At 39.2% G+C, this 18,412-nt stretch overlaps 1 protein-coding gene and 1 long non-coding RNA gene across 2 annotated transcripts in view; both read left to right on the plus strand.

Moving 5' to 3' along the window:
• The window catches only part of LOC117654715 (uncharacterized), a 17,970-nt gene extending 1,243 nt beyond the window's left edge, over positions 1 to 16,727 (plus strand). The window contains exons 2-3 of the long non-coding RNA XR_004588375.3: positions 909 to 1,011; positions 16,650 to 16,727. This is a non-coding gene — a long non-coding RNA (uncharacterized LOC117654715). The remainder of the gene's footprint in view (positions 1 to 908; positions 1,012 to 16,649) is intronic.
• Positions 1 to 18,412, plus strand: part of DCC (DCC netrin 1 receptor) — a 1,302,851-nt gene that overhangs the window by 291,356 nt on the left and 993,083 nt on the right. The gene's annotated exons all lie outside the window — the stretch shown is intronic.

Raw genomic sequence — 18,412 nt, forward strand, 5'->3', positions numbered from 1 at the left:
ATGAAGTTGATGGATATGGATAATTTGGCAGTGAGGGGAGACCCCAGGAATAATTGTCTCATTAACTACAGCTAGCCAAGTACAGCATAATGAAAGACCAGCTCCCAGAAGGTGAAAAAGGCACTATTGAATTTGCCAAAAGGGGTAGAAAATAATCCAAGATTTTGGCGTCCTTGGGAACACAAATGCAAATAAAGCAATCTCATTTTTCGGTGTTGCCAGCTATGAAATATGGATTATAATGTTGATCCTCTGCATTATTATATCGTCACACCTTCTTGATTTTCTCACCAATCCTTTCTGATGTTCTCTTCATCTCACTAGTAGTGTTCATACCACTGTGTAAAAATTCTGAAGATTTAAATTCAGTGGTAATCTAACTGAATCCTCCATCCCACCCCGGTCAAATCAAACCTTCAAACTGAATTGCTGAGTCCAGTCTATGCACTGGGCTGAATTGATGAGAACTAATTCTAACCATTTGATGCTACGTGAGTTTATCCATCTCTGAGCCTTCACAGACTTTCCTTTCCCCTAATCAAATCAATCCAAAAATATTTGGGGAGATGATTATTTTAATAGATTGCACCATACACATATCCATGTTCGAAAATCCATAGTTTTATTCAGTCATCTCACCTTTCCACCGTTGGTACAAGACTTGTGCCATAAACTTATAGATTTGCTCTATATCAAATCTTACAGATTTGTGTAACATGCTGTTTTAATATTATTGGTAATTTGTGGTTCAGTATGCTATGTAAACACAAATAATTGTATGAGAGCACCCACAGCATGTTCCCAAGAATGTTTACATGCTTGTTTGATCCATTATGTGCCATCAAGTCATGGTTGATTCCTTGATTGATTTTTCTCCAGGATGATCTATCCTTAATCGGGTTTTTCAGGTCTTCTAATAAGTCGACTCATCATCATGGCAACTGACTTTACTGGTGGGCTGCCTCTTTCTTTCTACCTTTCCCAGCATCAGAATCTTCTCCAGAGAGTAAGGTGTGTATAATGTGTCCAGAGTAGGATAATCTTGGAACATCTTGCTCACTTAACAACTGTGGCAAGAGAGGTCATAAAATGGGGCAAAATTTACTCCATAACCATGCCACTAACTTAAGTGCAATGATTCACTTAACAACAGTGGCAAGAGAGGTCATAAAATGGGGCAAAACTCACTTAACAAATGTCTCAACAGAAATCTGGGGCTCAATTGTGATCATAAGTCAAGGACTACCTGTATTACCTCTTGCTAAGCGGATTAACCTTCATCCACTGTTAAAAAATATTTCAGTGGTGAGACCTCAGCTCTATGTTCTAGCTTACTTTCTTTCTCTCACTCAACATAGTTATTTAATTCAGCTCTAAAGAATCAGTACCAATTCTTGTTGGAGTGCTAATTTTTCTTTCTTCCTTTCAGGTTTTACTTATTCCTTAGCCAGCAGTGTGTGAGGTTTGTGTCTGTAGGTCTCCTTCTATTCCTTCGGAAAGAATAAGATAAGGCCCACGAGTTTTGAAAGGGAAGAGGTGGGAAAAAAATGAAACTTTGCTTCTGGAACAAAATAGAGATATGCTTTGATAAATTATTTCAGTATTCGTCTATATTTGTAGCGGTTCTCGGAGGATGCTGCTGATAAGAATAATGTTTTATGATATGCATTAGCTAGGATTTTGGCCCCAGCCAATTTGAAAAGCTGACTTTGGCAGAGGAACTTTGGAAGCCACAGGAGAGGAGGGGGGGAGGGAAATTGAGGAAAAAGAAGATAAGGAGAGAACAATGGCATCAGGAAGAACTATCTGTACTCATTCTTTTAGCAACGTGAACCTACTGTCTGAATATAGGACATCAAAGGCAGACGTTATTTTTGAGAAATCATCGTTCAGGTATTCAGTGGAGGCATACTGGACTCCTAAATTATGGGATGAGGATAGATACACAAGCACCAGTTGCGAGTTCGTCCCAGTTCGTCCTGGTTCCACTGAGCCGGTAGCGGTGACAACTGATAGTAAAAAAAAATAGAACCCACCCCGACAAGCACCCTATCGGATTGTTCTGCCATACTTTATACAAAGTCAAAGCTAGTTTTGTCACCAAATATAATATACATTTAAAGAATTTGTTAAGTAAACGGCCTCATCTATATACAAATACATGTACGCATGTACAGCAGTGGCCAAAATTGTGGAAACCTTTTGGGAAAAGTTTTTTTTTGAGGTTTGATGGCTAATAACACCACTTTTTTTTGGGGGGGGGGAGTTTCAAGATAATCATATTCCACTGCTGGAATGGCCTGGGAATAGCCCAGTTAAAAATCTATGGTGCAACTAAAGAAACTTGTTAGTCAGAAGCGACCCAGCAATAAAACCCAGTTAATAGAAGCCATCATTCAGTCTTGGTTTCACATTATAACAGCTGCAGAATTAAAAGACTTGGTTCACTCCATGGGAAGATGTTGTAAGGCCGTAATTCATGCTAAAGGTTACCCAACTAAGGATTAACTGACGTGATAATTTTTATATATCTCATTTTTTCTACGTGTTTCATTTTTCTTCTTTATACTGTAACTGCTATTCTAATAGCAAATCCTTCATAAAAGTTATTGCATTACATTCTTGATTAAATTATCTTTCCATTGATATATAATTTTATGGTACTACTCCAAAAAAAAAGTGGTGTTATTAGCTAGTTTTAGAAAATACACTTTTCCCCAACGGTTTCCACAATTTTGGCCACTACTGTATGTATATTTGTGTGTTTGCTTCTTCATACATATCCATCCCAAAGGTTCTTTTTTCCAAAAGGCAACTGGACTTTCTTTCTTTTTTCTTTTCCTTTCAAAACATGTCTGCTTTGGTACAGCAACCAAACAGGACAGGTAGAAACTTCAACGGATAGTTAGGACTGCAGGGGAAAAAAAAAAACAATTGCTACCAACCTGCCTTCCATTGAGGACTTGTACACTGCACAGGTCAGAAACAGGGATGAGAAAATATCTACAGACCCCTCATATTCTGGATATAAACTGTTTCAACTCCTCCCATCAGGATACCCCATAGGGCATTGCATGCCAAAACCAAACACAAAGACAAAGTTTTTTCCCCTCATGCTATCACTCTGCTCAACACCTAATTCCCACAGTGCTGTCTAATGTCTAAGGCTATTTACCCATGTAGTAGGGCTATATTACTGTTATCCTTCTCATCTTTTCTACTACCTTCTCCTATTGTTCTAACTGTCTGGAAATTTCTCCTTAGTTCTAAGTTGCTTCTCTCCTTGATTAGTTCCCATCCATTGCTTCTTGTCCTGCCCTCAGGTGCTTTGGAGAATAGCTTGACTCCCTCTTCTTTGTGGCAGCCCCTGAGATATCAGAACACTGCTATCATGTCTCCCCTAGTTGCAGGAACATACCCAGTTCCTGCAACCGTTCTTCATATGTTTTAGCCTCCAGTCCCCTAATCATCTTTGTTGCTCTTCTCTGCACTCTTTTTAGAGTCTCAACATCAGTGGTGGATTCCTCCCGGTTCGGTCCGGTTCAGCTGAGCCGGTAGCGGTGACGATATGATGTCACTGAACCGGTTCTCCCGCCCCGCCCTCCTCCCCACCCACGTTATTCTTACCTTTTATTTGGTCCCACCCCCAATCTATTGCTGCCTCCTGAGTCCCAGCTGATGACTAGAGGGGAAAAAACTGTTTAAACTCTTGCCGCGGGGCTTCAAAGGGCCGTCCTACAGCTGATCAGTGTTAAAAGCAAACAAATGAGTCGGGTCGTAAGTGCGAGGACCTTCCGGAAATGACTCTGACCAGCTAGCCATGCCCACCTAGTCACATGACCTCCAAGCTGCACCCACAAAATAAGCCACGCCCACAGAACCGGTAGTAAAAAAAATTAGAACCCACCCCTGCTCAACATCTTTTTTACATCGTGGTGACCAAAACTGAATGCAGCATTCCAAGTGTGGCCTTACCAAGGCATTATAAAGTGGTATTAACACGTCATGTGATCTTGATTCTATCCCTCTGTTTATACAGCCTAGAACTGTGTTGGCTTTTTTGGCAGCTGATGCACACTGCTGGCTCATATTTAAATGGTTGCCCACTAGGACTCCAAGATCTCTCTCACAGTTACTACTATTGAGCAAGGGACCACATATACTACCTGTGCACTTCTTTTTTCTTGGCTAAATGTAGAAACTTACTTTTTTCACCATTGAATTTCACTTTGTTATTGGTATTTTATGATTATATTACTTTGCTGTTTGTATGTACATTGAGAGCTTCTGCACCAGAGAAATTCCTTGTGTGTCCAATTACACCTGGCCAATTAAGAATAGTATATTGTATTGTATTGCATTGTTTCACTTCTTATCCAGGGAGCTTCTTCAGTTTTGAAGAACGAACTGAGGAAGCTTCTTGGATGAGAAGCAAGAGCCTGTAGTACAGTGGACTAAACACTGTTATTAACATCTGCTGCTTGCAATTACTGCAAGTTCAAATGTCACCAGGCTCAAGGTTGACTCAGCCTTCCATCCTTTCAAAGGTAGGTGAAATGAGGACCCAGATTGTGGGGGCAATAAGCTGACTTTGTATAAATATACAAAAGTATGAAGGCTATTGCTTAACGCATTGTAAGCAGCCCTGAGTCTCCGGAGAAGGGCGACATATAAATTAAAGCAAAAAAAAAAAAAAGTTTTCAAAGGAAAAGAAAAAGTAAAATAAAGTCCAATTGCTTTTTGGAAAAAGCACCTTTGGGACAACTATGACCTGGATGATTAAAAAACTCCATAGACATGCCTGTCCATCTATCTATCCAGCTATCTCCTCTCATAAGCAAGAGCTACTGGTGATATTTTAACAGCAAATTTTCCTTTGGATCGCACTTTTATGTCAATATAACAGTGCAATTCTCACCTCAAATACCATGATGTACATATATGCATATTGCAGAGTATGTGTGCATGACTGTGTATACGCACAAAAAGATAAGCATATTCAAGAAAGTTGTTTTTAAAAGGTGTCAGTACTAGAGAAAGTTGAATAAATTGATTACAAAATTGTGAGCTAGAGAAAACTACGGGCAGAAAGTAATATGATATTTAAAAAAAAACCTTGCAGATACTAGCTGAAATGGGATTAAATGGTTCTCTTGCACATTTGACATAGATTAGAAACAGAATCATTAGTCAATACTTAATGCATTCCACGGAAAGCTTCAACTAGGCCTAGTTCCAAATTAGTTGTGTTTTCAAACATGTACTTCTCCCATTCCAACATTATCATTTTGTTTAGGTGCGTGCTCTTATCAATGGAAAGATATGACTTGGCTCTTAAATAGGAGATTTTGAGGTAGCAACCTTTTTTAAAAATGGTCAAGAACATGGAATCAAGCTGGAAAGACAGAGTGCGTGAGAAACCACCAAGGGATTGGGTAGGGAAGGCTTAACAGTTGTTAAATTAATGGCAGATTTAGGCTCAAAACTCAGCAGTATTGTGTGAAGATTTGTTTATTTTAGCATAATCTACATATTAGATGCACACCATTTCTGAACAGATGTTTATAAACCAATGTAGAAGAAGAATGGAACAAACTTATGAATTAATTGTCTTGGTCCCTGCTCTCCCCCACCCTCCATCTGTTAAAACTCAATTTATCCAAGTTTTTTTAAAAAAATGCACGTGGCTCCTGAATACTCAGAAATTGTTGATGCCGATTCAAAAATTGTTGATGCCAACTGCAGTGAGGATATCTTAAAGCCAGGAATGCTAGAGAAGTGGAATAGTTTTCTTTCTTTTTGCACCTTTCTCTGTGTTTCCTGGGCAAATGAGAGGGTGGCAAAAGATTTTTATGAATGGGTAGAGTTCTGCAACTGGTAGTAGCTTTGTATTTGCCATCCAAAATGTGTGCAAAGGTAAGTATTTGCTTTTAGAGTTCTGCGACTCAGAGGCAACAAACAATTTGTTTTCGGCATGATCTCCAAATAAATGGGGAAGGAATAAATACAGAATCCTCTCCATCCCATTTCAATAGGGCTGCTTGCATGCTTTCCATGTTGACAGGTTTTGTCTGTCATGTCGGTTTTTGTAGATGGTTTATCTTTCACTCAGATTAATTGCTGGTCTGGGCATCTGAAGGGCAGATTAATTGATGAACTTGAACAGTGACCCAGAAATATCAACTGCCATGCTTCCTGTATTTAAAATGATATTTTTGTAAGCTAAGCAATATTTCAAGCTTCGTGGATTGGAAAGGAAAAAATTCCTGTGGCTAAACATACTTTTCTCCTGTTATAGTACCTTTTAAAGCACCATATCAGGCCATGTGGGAAAACTACAGAAATAAAAATATTTTCCCAGGATGTATTGTTTTAGTACAAAACTATATTTTTTTCTTTCTTTCTTTCTTTCTTTCTTTCTTTCTTTCTTTCTTTCTTTCTTTCTTTCTTTCTTTCTTTCTCTTTCTCTCTCCCTCCCTCCTTCCTTCCTTCCTTCCTTCTTTCTTTCTTTCTTTCTTTCTTTCTTTCTTTCCTTTCTTCCTTTCTTTCTTTCCTTCTTTTTCTTTCTTTCTTCCCTCCTTTCTTTCTTTTTCTTTTTTCTTTCTTCCTTTATCTTTCTCTCTCTCCCTCCTTTCTTTCTTTCTTTCTTTCTTTCTTTCTTTTCTTTCTTTCTTTTGTCCTTCCTTCCTTCCCTCCCTCCCTCCCTCCCTCCTTCCTCCCTCCCTCCCTCCCTCCCTCCCTCTCTCTCTCTCTCTCTCTTTCTTTCTTTCTTCTTTCCCTGGAAGAGCTGCTTCTATGAATGACAAGAGTTCATAGGTTCATCTTCAGTTCTTTCTATCTGATGACTTCATCAGTCAAACTAATAATAATAATAATAATAATAATAATAATAATAATAATAATAATAATAATAATAATAGTTAGGCAGAGAGTCATTGGAATGTACTAACTCTTGCCATACCAACTGCAGGGGTTTCCTTCACAAAATTTATTCCAATACATCAATGAAGACTCAATCATCCAAGCAAAAGGTATCTAAAAAGGTTAAATCACAGTAACTGGACCAAAGTTTATTAATCTGAAATGTTTCATTATTTTGACCGATGAAGTTACTCGGATGAGTAACGAGATGTCTCAGATTAACAAAGCTGGGTCCAGTTGCCATGATTTAATCTTTTGAGATACATCTGGAGAGAAAAAGACAGAAAAGGGCCTACAATATTAAGTGCTTAAGATATCGGAGAAACTGCCTTTGACTGCTGTATGTATTCATCTAGGAGCGAGCAATTTTTGGCTGTTCAGATGCTTTGGAACATTGCTTCTCAAACTATTTGTGGTGAAGATCAGATTTGTTAAATTTCCAGTCTGTCACGGACCAGTAGGATGCTGTCGCAATGTCAAATTGCTCTAAAAGTCTTTAAGTGCTTATTCTTGAATTCTGTACTTCTCTCATTGTAGACTTATATACAGGGCATCACTGATCCGTGAACCCCACTTTGAGTAGCAATGTTTTAGAGTATGGTTCCTACAGTTCCTTGTTACTGACTATGCTGGCCAATTTGAAGATAAAAATATCTTTAAGTGCCAGTTTTGCTACCTCTTAGAAATATCACATTGTGAATACTGATTGTTATTTACTTTAGAGGGAGGGAGGAGAAGGAACGAACAAACATGTGCTTTAGACCAATATTTCTCAACCTCAGCAACTCTAAGATAAGTGGGGCCGGCTGTGGAATTCTGAGAGTTGAAGTCCATCAATTTAAGAGTTGTTGAGGTTGAATAACACTGCTTTAGGCTACCAAATATTATATTATATTGATTTCAGTCTGTAAGGTAAAGGTAAAGGTTCCCCTTGCACATATGTGCTAGTCGTTCCCGACTCTAGGGGGCGGTACTCATCTCCGTTTCAAAGCCGAAGAGCCAGCGCTGTCCAAAGATGTCTCCATGATCATGTGGCCGGCATGACTAAATGCCAAAGATGCACGGAATGCTATTACTTTCCCACCAAAGGTGGTCCCTATTTTTCTACTTGCATTTTTTACCTGCTTTCGAACTGCTAGGTTGGCAGAAGCTGGGGCAAGTAACGGGAGCTCACCCCGTTACGTGGCACTAGGGATTTGAACCGCTGAACTGCCAACCTTTCGATTGACAAGCTCAGCGTCTTAGCCACTGAGCCACCGCATTCCTTTTCAGTCTGTAGTTCAGTGAAAAAACAAGAAATTTTTATGAAAAAAAGATTCTAGATTCTACCCCCAAGATTTCAAAGTAAATGTGAGAGAGGGAGAGCTGGGGTGATAGCCTACAGTGAAATAGTTGTTTTCTAGGGAGGAAAGCACATTTGTGGGGGGAGGGGCAGACAAGAGGCAGCCCAGTCCAGAGTTGGACAGGAGACAGAGGAACAAATATAGCCATTCCCTAGATTCTCCCATTAGAGTGAGAGTCGTAAAGGTTTAGTCTGGCAAAATTCTGTCTATTGGGTGCAAACTTTGGCTGGATAATCTGTGTTGTTCTTGGGCTGGCCTGGGAGGATGATTTGCCTAGAATCTCCCATGATACATCCATAGTATCCGGAGTAGTAAGGGTTTAGTTTGGCCAGATCTGTTATGCATAAGCAAATAAAGAACTGAACTCTGACTGAATTGTTCCTTGTCATTCTTAGTCTTAGCTTGACAGTAAGGTTGCTAAAACCAGTGACTGGAAACATCCAGGAAACCACTGTCTGTCATTATTGACACTGTTGTTCTAACATGACAGTGGTTTGATAGAATAAACAATGTATGTATTCCAAAGATTCTATTTGAGTTGTTTATTATTTTGAGAAGAATGTTAACTCACAATTCATATTAGTTGGGTCAACTGTCATGAAAGGTCCTCTACTGGTTTGGGTCAGGTACCATTAGTATGCTAATGATACTCCCGTTATACATCTCAATGTCAGGGTGGCCAAGAGATTCTGTCAAAGTCGTAGCTAAGTGTCTGGAGGCTGTGCAGGTCTGAAGGGAGCAACAGATTCAGACTCAATCCTGACAAGTGCAAGAGATGGACACTGATTCTGGGGATAGTTTACATCTCATCTTTAATGAGGTTGTATTTTTCCATTCATAACTCCTGCTCAAGAGGTGTGGCAGCCAGGATCAAAAATAGCTTTACATCTAGTGTGCCTTTCCTGATCTGGGAAGAAGGAGACCAAACAATCCTCAATTAGGTGCCCTGTTTCCCCCAAAATAAGACATCCCCTGATAATAAGCCCAATCGGGCTTTTGAGTGCATGGCAATAAGGCCAAGCGCTTATTTCAGGGTTCAAAAAAAATATAAGACAGGGTCTTATTTTCGGGGAAACAGGGTATTTGTCTCCTTATATTAATTTAACTTTTTCTTCTTTGCATTCTTCCATCTTTTTCCATAGAAGGCAACCTGAGGAAGACTAATTTCTCTAGGAGCAGGAATTAGCTAAGCCTAGTTTTGTTTTCTGTATCTGAGTCTTCAAAAAGTAAATCCTCCATCAGGGGCCATAAATCTTTTAAATGCTATTATTTGTTTCCATGACAATTTTATTGGGTGGTTTTATTTTTGCTGGTATATTATTTGTGAGAAGTACATCTTCAGTGATCCAGTCACAAAATATTCATGGCAATTGTGTAAGATCTTAGCTTATAGAAACCTTGAGTGATTTTGATAATGTGATACAACTGAGACAAAGTTAAATATTCTATTATTGGATGTCTGTGTGTAGTAGTAGTAGTAGTAGTAGTAGTAGTAGTAGTAGTAGTAGTAGTAATAGTAGTATTTATTTATTTATTTATTTTATTTGATTTGATTTGATTTGATTTGATTTCTATACCACCCTACTCCCGAAGGACTCAAGGCAGTGCACAGCCAAACAATAAAATACATACATACAAAATTTAAAAGTGGAATTAAAATCAAATTAAATAGTTTTGGCCCAGACAAATTAAAACCTCAATCAATTTAAAACCAATTTTAAAATTTGAATATATAAAATACTAAAAAATATTAAAAATTAAAAATCTTTTATAAAAGAGGGAGAAAATTAGGCCAGACCAGCCTGGTGAAATAAAAAGGTCTTTAAAGCGCGGCAGAAGGTACGCAGATCAGGGATCCTCCGTATCTCCGGGGGGAGCTCGTTCCAGATAGTAGGTGCCCCCACAGAGAAGGCTCTCCCCCTGGGGGCCGCCAGTCGGCATTGTTTGGCCGACGGCACCTGGAGGAGCCCCTGTCTATGGGACCGTACCGGCCGGTGGGAGGCTATTGGTAGTAGGCGGTCCCGCAAGTAGTAGTAGTAGTAGTAGTAGTAGTAGTAGTAGTAGTAGTAGGTACATGCAAGATACTGCTTTGAAATCTAGTGTGGGTTCTGATAAGCACGGGCATTGTGTTTCTGAACCCACCTGCAAAATAAGAAAAAGCCCTGATATAGCTCACCAATAATCCCAACTATTTATCCTTCACTTGGGTGGCAACCCAGAGCTTCGTGGAAATCCATCAACAGAGCTTAGTTTGCCTTCTCCAACTTTGGTGTCAATCAGAGAAGTAGGTCTCAATACTTGGAATGTCCGGCCAGCATGAGCCTTGCTGAAAATTTTCACATATCTGGAGGTACCAAGATTAGGAAGAATTCACTGGGGTGTGAATCTCCTACAGTGCGAAGAATAATGCAAGTCCTCTACCAAATGGATTTTCCAGACAGAGATTCAGGATGCCAGCCTTAGTTGTTCAGAATAAACGCATTCATAGATGCTTCCATCAAGTTGAAACAAGCATAATTGAGGCAAACTGACTCCATACCAGAACCAAAAGAAGTTGCTGGAATGCTGGAGGATAAATATGGTCTCGATGGAAAAGAAAGAGAGTCCTTTTATGATTCTTCTCCTGTAGCATATTTCTTGCTTCCTGCATCCAGGGAAGTTGCAAGATCCTTTCAGCAAAGTTAATGCAAGGGAAGCTGCCACAATGACTTTGTTTAGCAGTCCTTGTTTTATTTTGATGCCTCTGCCAACCCGTCTTTGGTTTCTTCACAAGCTTCTAAAGTGGAGCCCTGGTGGGTATTCTACTGTCATGCTTTCTCTTACCCCCTTCCCACCGTTATCGTGCGGTGACTACATAATGGAGAATTGAGGAATGGAGATAATAGAATCACTGACATCTGGTTAATTGCTATTCCAGCTGGAGGTTGCTTGGCAGCTTGAGTGGGACATGATTTGTGGATGAAGAACTTCTAGTGAACCGTGATGGACAGAAGTCATTGGGGGTAAAAAAGGGAGGGGAAGAGGAAGAATGCTTCATTTTTTTCCCCTCCTACAAAGAGGCCTTAAGGGCAATGCCAGTGTCTGTTATATTGTCCAACTTCTAAAACACCAGGTGTAGCTGATGAGATAGATAGATAGATAGATAGATAGATAGATAGATAGATAGATAGATAGATAGATAGATGTAGATGTAGATGTAGATGTAGATGTAGATGTAGATAGATATAGATATAGATATAGATATAGATATAGATTCCCAATAATTTGATGAAGAATTATAAGGTAAAGGTAAAGGTTCCCCTCACACATGTGTGCTAGTCGTTTCCGACTCTAGGGGCCGGTGCTCATCTCCGTTTCAAAGCCGAAGAGCCAGCGCTGTTCGAAGATGTCTCCGTGGTCATGTGGCCGGCATGACTAAACACCAAAGGCGCACGGAACGCGGTTACCTTCCCACCAAAGGTGGTCCCTATTTTTCTACTTGCATTTTTTTTACATGCTTTCGAACTGCTAGGTTGGCAAAAGCTGGGACAAGTAACGAGAGCTCACCCCGTTACACGGCACTCGGGATTCGAACTGCTGAACTGCCGACCTTTCGATCGACAAGCTCAGCATCTTAGCCACTGAGCCACCACGTTCCAAAGAATTATATAAGTAAAAAATAAAAGTTGACACAAACTACAAGAAATACCAACAGATTTTATAAAGAACGGGTACTTTGGAAAGAGGAAAGTAAAAAGAAGTAACTTTCCCTTCATCCCCGCAGATAAAAATAATTTTAATAGCTGATTACAGTCTCTAAATAAAACATAATCATTTTCTCCTCACAGGGCCCATCTCTTAGATAAGGAAGACAAAAATCAAAGTGCTTAGTCAATCAATCGTTGCCAGGAAAAGTCCAGTAAGGACTACCAGTAAGAATTTTCTTGATAATCTCTTCTCTCCCCATACTCTAGATATAAAATTAAGGCTATTAAGGCAATAGAAATGTCTGTAATTTAAAGCTGTCCTAAAAACAAAACTAGAAATGATTGGATTTGGGAGATTTGCAAAGTTTCACAACATAAAGAAATTATCTCATTTTCTATTGATACAATAAAGACTTAATATTGGGTCACTTCCGCTTTGAGTATTTGGAAATAACATTTGAGTGGATCAGTACAGTTATAAAATATGAATTGAACTGGGCAACTTCTCAATAGTTCACCCAAACATTTGTAATTAATAAAACCACACACAAGTCATCAATTCAATATTTTCCTCCTTTTATCATCTTCATTGTTAGAACAGTTGTTTTCAATTTTTAGGGTCACTCCCAAGGGTTTGGGACAGTGGGCGTGGCTTGTTGGGGGGGAGGTAATATGACTGAGTGGGCATGGCCAACTTTTTTTTTTTTTTTACTTTTAAAACCATTTTTTCTACAACCTCTTCAGCTGAAGACGTTGTTAAAAAATGCTTTTAAAGCCTCTGACGATCCCAGCTGACTTGCCTGATTGGCAGAGGCTTTCTTTTTTACTTTTAAAAGCATTTTTTCGGCCAAAGAGGTTGTAGAAAAAATGCATTTTTTAAAAAAAAAAAAAGCCTCTGATGATTGCGCGGCTCAGCTGGGCAATGAGGGGGGAGGGCAGGGATTTTTGCTACTGGTTCTCCGAACCACCTGCCTCCATCGCTACCGGATCAGGTGATCCGGTCCAAACCGGGAGCATTTCAGACCTGGTTTGGGAGATCCATACTCACCTGTGGCCTAAAGTTTATACCTTGGCTCAGCATACTTATAAGTAGTCTCAAATTATGACAATTGGGCGCAAAATTTCTGTTGTTAATTGAGATACTTGTTAAATGAGTTTTGCCCCATTTTACAACCTTTCTGGTCACAGTTGTTAAGTGAATCATTGCAGTTGTTAAGTTAGTAATACAGTTGTTAAATGAATCTGGCTTTCCCATTGACTTTGCTTGTCAGAAGATCACCAAAAGGAATCATATGACCCCAGGACACTGCAATCATCATAGATACATGTCAGTTGTCAAGAGTTTAAATTATGATCATGTCTCCATCTTCTTCTTCTGGTGCCATATCCGTCATCGGATGGATTGGCGATCATGTTGGCAATCCTATTTTTGTCAACAGCCGTATGAAAAAGTGCTGCTGAGTTTTGTCCAAACCAGTCCCTTAGATTTTGAAGCCATGATGTTCTTCTTCTGCCTGGACCTCGTTTGCCTTCAGTCTTTCCCTGGAGGATTAAGTGAAGGATGCCGTATTTTTCTGGGTGTCGCATTACATGTCCAAAATATTCTAACTTTCCCTTTTTAATGGCTTTGATTATTTCCCTATGTGTCCATAGGGATGCTATAATGGTCAAGTGTGAAAAATAGTCATAAGTCACTTTTTTCAGTGCCGTTATAACTTCAAACAGTCACTAAGCTGAATGTTTGTAAAACAAGGACTACTTGTATTGTGTAAAGCCAGCCAACAAATATACACCTAATTTCTCAATATAGCAACAGCAATAGCACTTATATATAACACTTACCTTATTTTTCAGAGTATAAGACACACCTTTTCCCCCCCTAAAAGGGGGTGAAAATTTAGGTGCATCTTATACACTGAATGTAGCCTCGCCCACCCACTGGCCCCCACCCTTTGGCCTCTGCCTCGCAGCAGTTACCTCCTTGCAAGCAAACAGCAAGAAAAAAGAGCTCCTTTCAGCTTCAGCACAGCCTAATTAGCACAAGTTGATTAGATCAGCCTCCCAACTCTCCGCTGATTTGCTCTCAGCTGTTTTGCGCAGGGCTCTGCTGCTTGCTGCAAAGAGCTAAATTGCTGGAGCAGATTTTTTTTCCTTGTGCTAACCAAGCTATGCTGAAAACGAAAATGAAAGTAAAGCAGGCTGTTTGCTGCAATGAGGCAAAATTGTTCAGAGGCAGAGGCAGAGGGAGATTTCTTTTTCTTCTAGTCCTCACCCAAAAAGGTAGGTGCGTCTTATACTCCGAAAAATACAGTACCACCGCTTCGTTGTGCTTTATAGCCTTCTCTATATTTGCTTTTCATGTGAAAAGCATGGAAACCATGTAATGCATGCTGGGAACTTTTTATTTTCATATAGATGATGATGATGATGATGATGATGATGATGATGATGATGATGATGATGATGATGATGATGGAGAAGATTTACCTGCAATCTACCGTAGTTGTCCCTCATTTCAAAACATGGGTTTAATAAAAATTGCCTTTGGCAATTTGGACTGGAGTCTTCTAACATGAAAGCCAGTTTTTAATTAAATACGTGTTTCAATGCTTCCAGTAAAATTTGGCTAAATACCTTGTATTTGATCTTGTAAACGACAAATTCTGTTTGATAAAGGGAAATGCTTTAAACTCCTGTGGTTAAGAAGAGCATTTCAATAGAAGCGAAATGTTTCATTTGAAGGATATAAAAGAAGAAATTAGGGAGGATTAAGTTGTGGCTTTTAGAAAAATTATTTTTAAGTTAAACAATTTTAGGGATGATGATAACAGTTCTTTTCAGCTATTATAATAGAATATGAATGTTCGGAATGCAGCAAACATTTCTCTTCTAAGCACAGAATGAAGCTGACGTATTTTATCAATGCTGGAAACTTATTCACTTTCACTAGGAAAGAGAGACAGAGAGAGAGAGGAAGAAGGGAGAAGACTTAACTCTTTTACAGGTAGTCCTTGACTTATGAACAGTCACTTAGCAACCATATTAAATTATGACAGACCTCCCAAAAGGTACTTACAATCTGATTTGAACTTCCAATGTCTGTCCCTGCCCAATGGTCATATGATCATATTTTGGGCCCACTCAATGGAGTTGTGTTGTTTTAAGTCTACTTACTAATGTAGGGTTTCTAAGCCAATCAGAGTCTTCAGATTGAACTGATTTAGATTTTTGGAAGGAGAAGAGTCAACTTGTTTTCAATTTATATCAATATCATCAATTGTTTTAATGAGTGGCATGATGGCCTAGTGGTGAAGCTAATCACCTCCCGTTCAGGAAGGTTGAGAGTTCAATCCTAGGTAGCGGCAGATATTTCTCTCTCCCCAGGCGCAAAGAAAAAAAATATCTGCTGGGAACTCCGTGTGGCGTCAGGGAGGGCATCCGGCCAGTAAGTGCTCAGCTCCATCCAGTCGCCCCAGCTCTATCTTGAATTAGTTACAGGATGAGAGTTGTAAAAGAGAATATCATCAATTATTTTAATGAAGTCACATACACTGTTAATTTAAAGAATAGCACACCTGGAGCACATCAAGGCAGGCAAGGCTAGATCAATTCCTTGAATCTATTGGTCCATTGCAGGGATCTCCAAACTTGGCAACTGTAAGACTTGTGGACCTTAACTCCCAGAATTCCCCCGCCAGCATGAAGTCCACAAGTCTTAAACTTGCCAAGTTTGGAGACCCCTGGTCCATTGCAGCAGGAACACACATCACGTCCTCCCTATCGTTATAGTGCAGGATTTCCATTTTAAATTATTGCAAGCTGAGGATGGAAAGCATTGGTTTCTTGGAGGCGAAAAGCAAACGCTCCGTCAAATGGCATGTTTTTAGCTGCATAGTGTTTGCCTTTAATGCAGGTTGTTTTTGCTTACAAATTGCTCGGGTTTGAAGCCAAATTGAGCTACCTGCATGGAAAGAACACCTGGTAAATTTGCCTTCCATTACTGTGATTCCAATGTGTACACATGGTTCCACTTTCAAAAAAGTACTATTTGCTTTAGTGATTTATATTTGGACAATGCAAATGGAAAATCAGGAGAATTAGCCTAAGGGACAGAGAGTTAAAATCCCCTCACCAAAGTGGGACTTTCATGCTAATAACTATTCTTATCTTCAGAGCTAGGCAGTTAAGAGGTTGAGTAGTTTGCTCCTAAAACAGTCATAAATACACCCCCCCCCCAAATTATTATCTAACATAGGATTCCCCAACCCCCAAGCTGTCAGTTTATGGCCTGTTAGTAACTACTAGGCCGTGCAAACGAGCAAAGTTTCAACTGTGCATGTCCAGAATCTAAGTAGCACATGAAGCCATTCCCCAACACCCAATCCATGGAAAAATAGTTTTACACGAAACCAGTCCCTGGTTGGGAATCGCTGATCTAATATGTAATGGTTTTATGGCTTCCAACAAGCAAGTCAACAGGGGAAGCTGATTCACTTAATAACCATGTGATTCACTGAACCACCTGTGTGATTCACTTAACAACTGTGGCAAAAAAAAGTTGTAAAATTGGGCATGACTCGCTTCCTGCTTAGCAAGGAAAATTCTGATCCCAATTGTGGTCAGAAGTCACCTGTATGGAGTTGTGAACAAATATTACAAACACGACTGCCATGCTCTGAAGTATTTTTTTTATTTTCAGATCTATCCTGTTGGAGAATATGGCTGAGAAACACATTGTTCGCTTATCCGTTCACTCATTCATTCATTCATTCACTCACTCACTCATTCATTCGTTCATTCATTCAGTTTTGTCTACTGGAACAAGTTGACTGTTGGCAGTGCTAAAGATATAAATTCTTAGCACAAAAAAAAACAAATGTCAAGGACTTGTAGGAATCCTGCCAGAATATAAAAGAATTTTATAATTAGTCAAATCGACACAGGAACCCAAACTGTGCTCAACCTTAAATATGTCTTTGCATCTCAACATTTCCATCTGTTGGCTGGAGCTGAGGGGAATTGGAATATCAGAACATCTGGTGGAGCATTGATGCACCATTCTGAAATTTAAAGAAACTTAGGTAGCTCTGAAATGTAATGTATACATTCGAAAAACATAAAATCAAGGCTTCTGTACATCCCCAATAGTTTCTTTTGTCCCATCTTGGGGAGGGAAGAAATATTCAAACACCTATTAACTTCAAACACACTTTTACTTTAAATTTATCCTTGAGATGAATTTTTCATCCATCTTCCCAAGGAAAATATAGAAATTCTGGAAAAAGGGAAGATGTGCAAGACCACCATTATGAAGATGCTTCATGAAGCAAAAGATTTAAAAAGAGCTACCAGGCTAATTTGAGGCAATGTGCTATAGTTTGCATTTCAAATGATTCAGTTGAATTGCCTGAATGGAAGAATTCAATTGAATTGAATTTTCAAAGCAAGAATCTATTTTAATTATATGCTTTAAAAGAAACATTATTTTAATTAGAGAACGAAGTTGCACTCTTCTACAAGGCAAAAGGCTGTAAAAAATGATCATTTGAATACTTCATTTTGCAAGTTTAACTTGAACTTCTATCTTTATTTCTTTTTTTGAGACATTCCAAAATAAAACCTCAAGAAATAAGCCCATTCACTTTTAGGATGAAACTTGACTTGTAAGATTAAAATTATACCTTACATGTAAATAATACTAAATGAAGCCAGGCATATTTCCACGAATGTATTCACCATCATTTGAATCATTCTCCATGTCCTATAGATATTGATCATGGAAACAACATGGGAATTTACTTCCCAATTTTTTCTCTTAAAAATAACGTTTCAACTAAAAATGGAAGTGAGATCTTATAGAGCAGGAGTCTTCAAAAGTGGGAACTTTAAGATTTGTGGATTTCAACTCCCAGAATTTCTCAGCCAGCCAGGAGGAATGTGTTCTGGAGGAATCACAAAGCCAATTCAACTCTGTGAAATAGGTTTTTGTTGATTTTCCAGTATGGCGGTGGAAATGGCTTCCCTGAATACTTGCTGAAGAATGAATTTCAAGCTGTAAAGGCTCCAATTGTCATTTAGTTACTTCCCATGGCTTTCTAATATAAGGCAGGGCTCTCTCCAAAAGAATTCAAGCCATTCAAATTGTTTCCTCTAGATGTGCTCAATCCCAACTCTCATCATGTTGAATATGCATGTTTTTGTCCACTTTTATTTGTATAAATTTGCTGCATATTTCAGGGATTGGTGCAAGCAACATTACTTTTTGTTGTTGTTGTTAATTGCGAAGTCATGTCCAACCCATCGCGACCGCATGGACAATGTTCCTCCAGGCCTTCCTGTCCTTTACCATCCTCTGGAGTCCATTTAAGCTCACGCCTACTGCTTCAGTGACTCCATCCAGCCACCTCGTTCTCTGCCGTCCCCTTCTTCTTTTGCCCTCCATCGTTCCCAGCATTAGGCTCT

This window comes from Pantherophis guttatus, chromosome 2 (assembly GCF_059756535.1).
Source record: "Pantherophis guttatus breed Tessera chromosome 2, ASM5975653v1, whole genome shotgun sequence".
Taxonomy (NCBI): Eukaryota; Metazoa; Chordata; class Lepidosauria; order Squamata; family Colubridae; genus Pantherophis; species Pantherophis guttatus.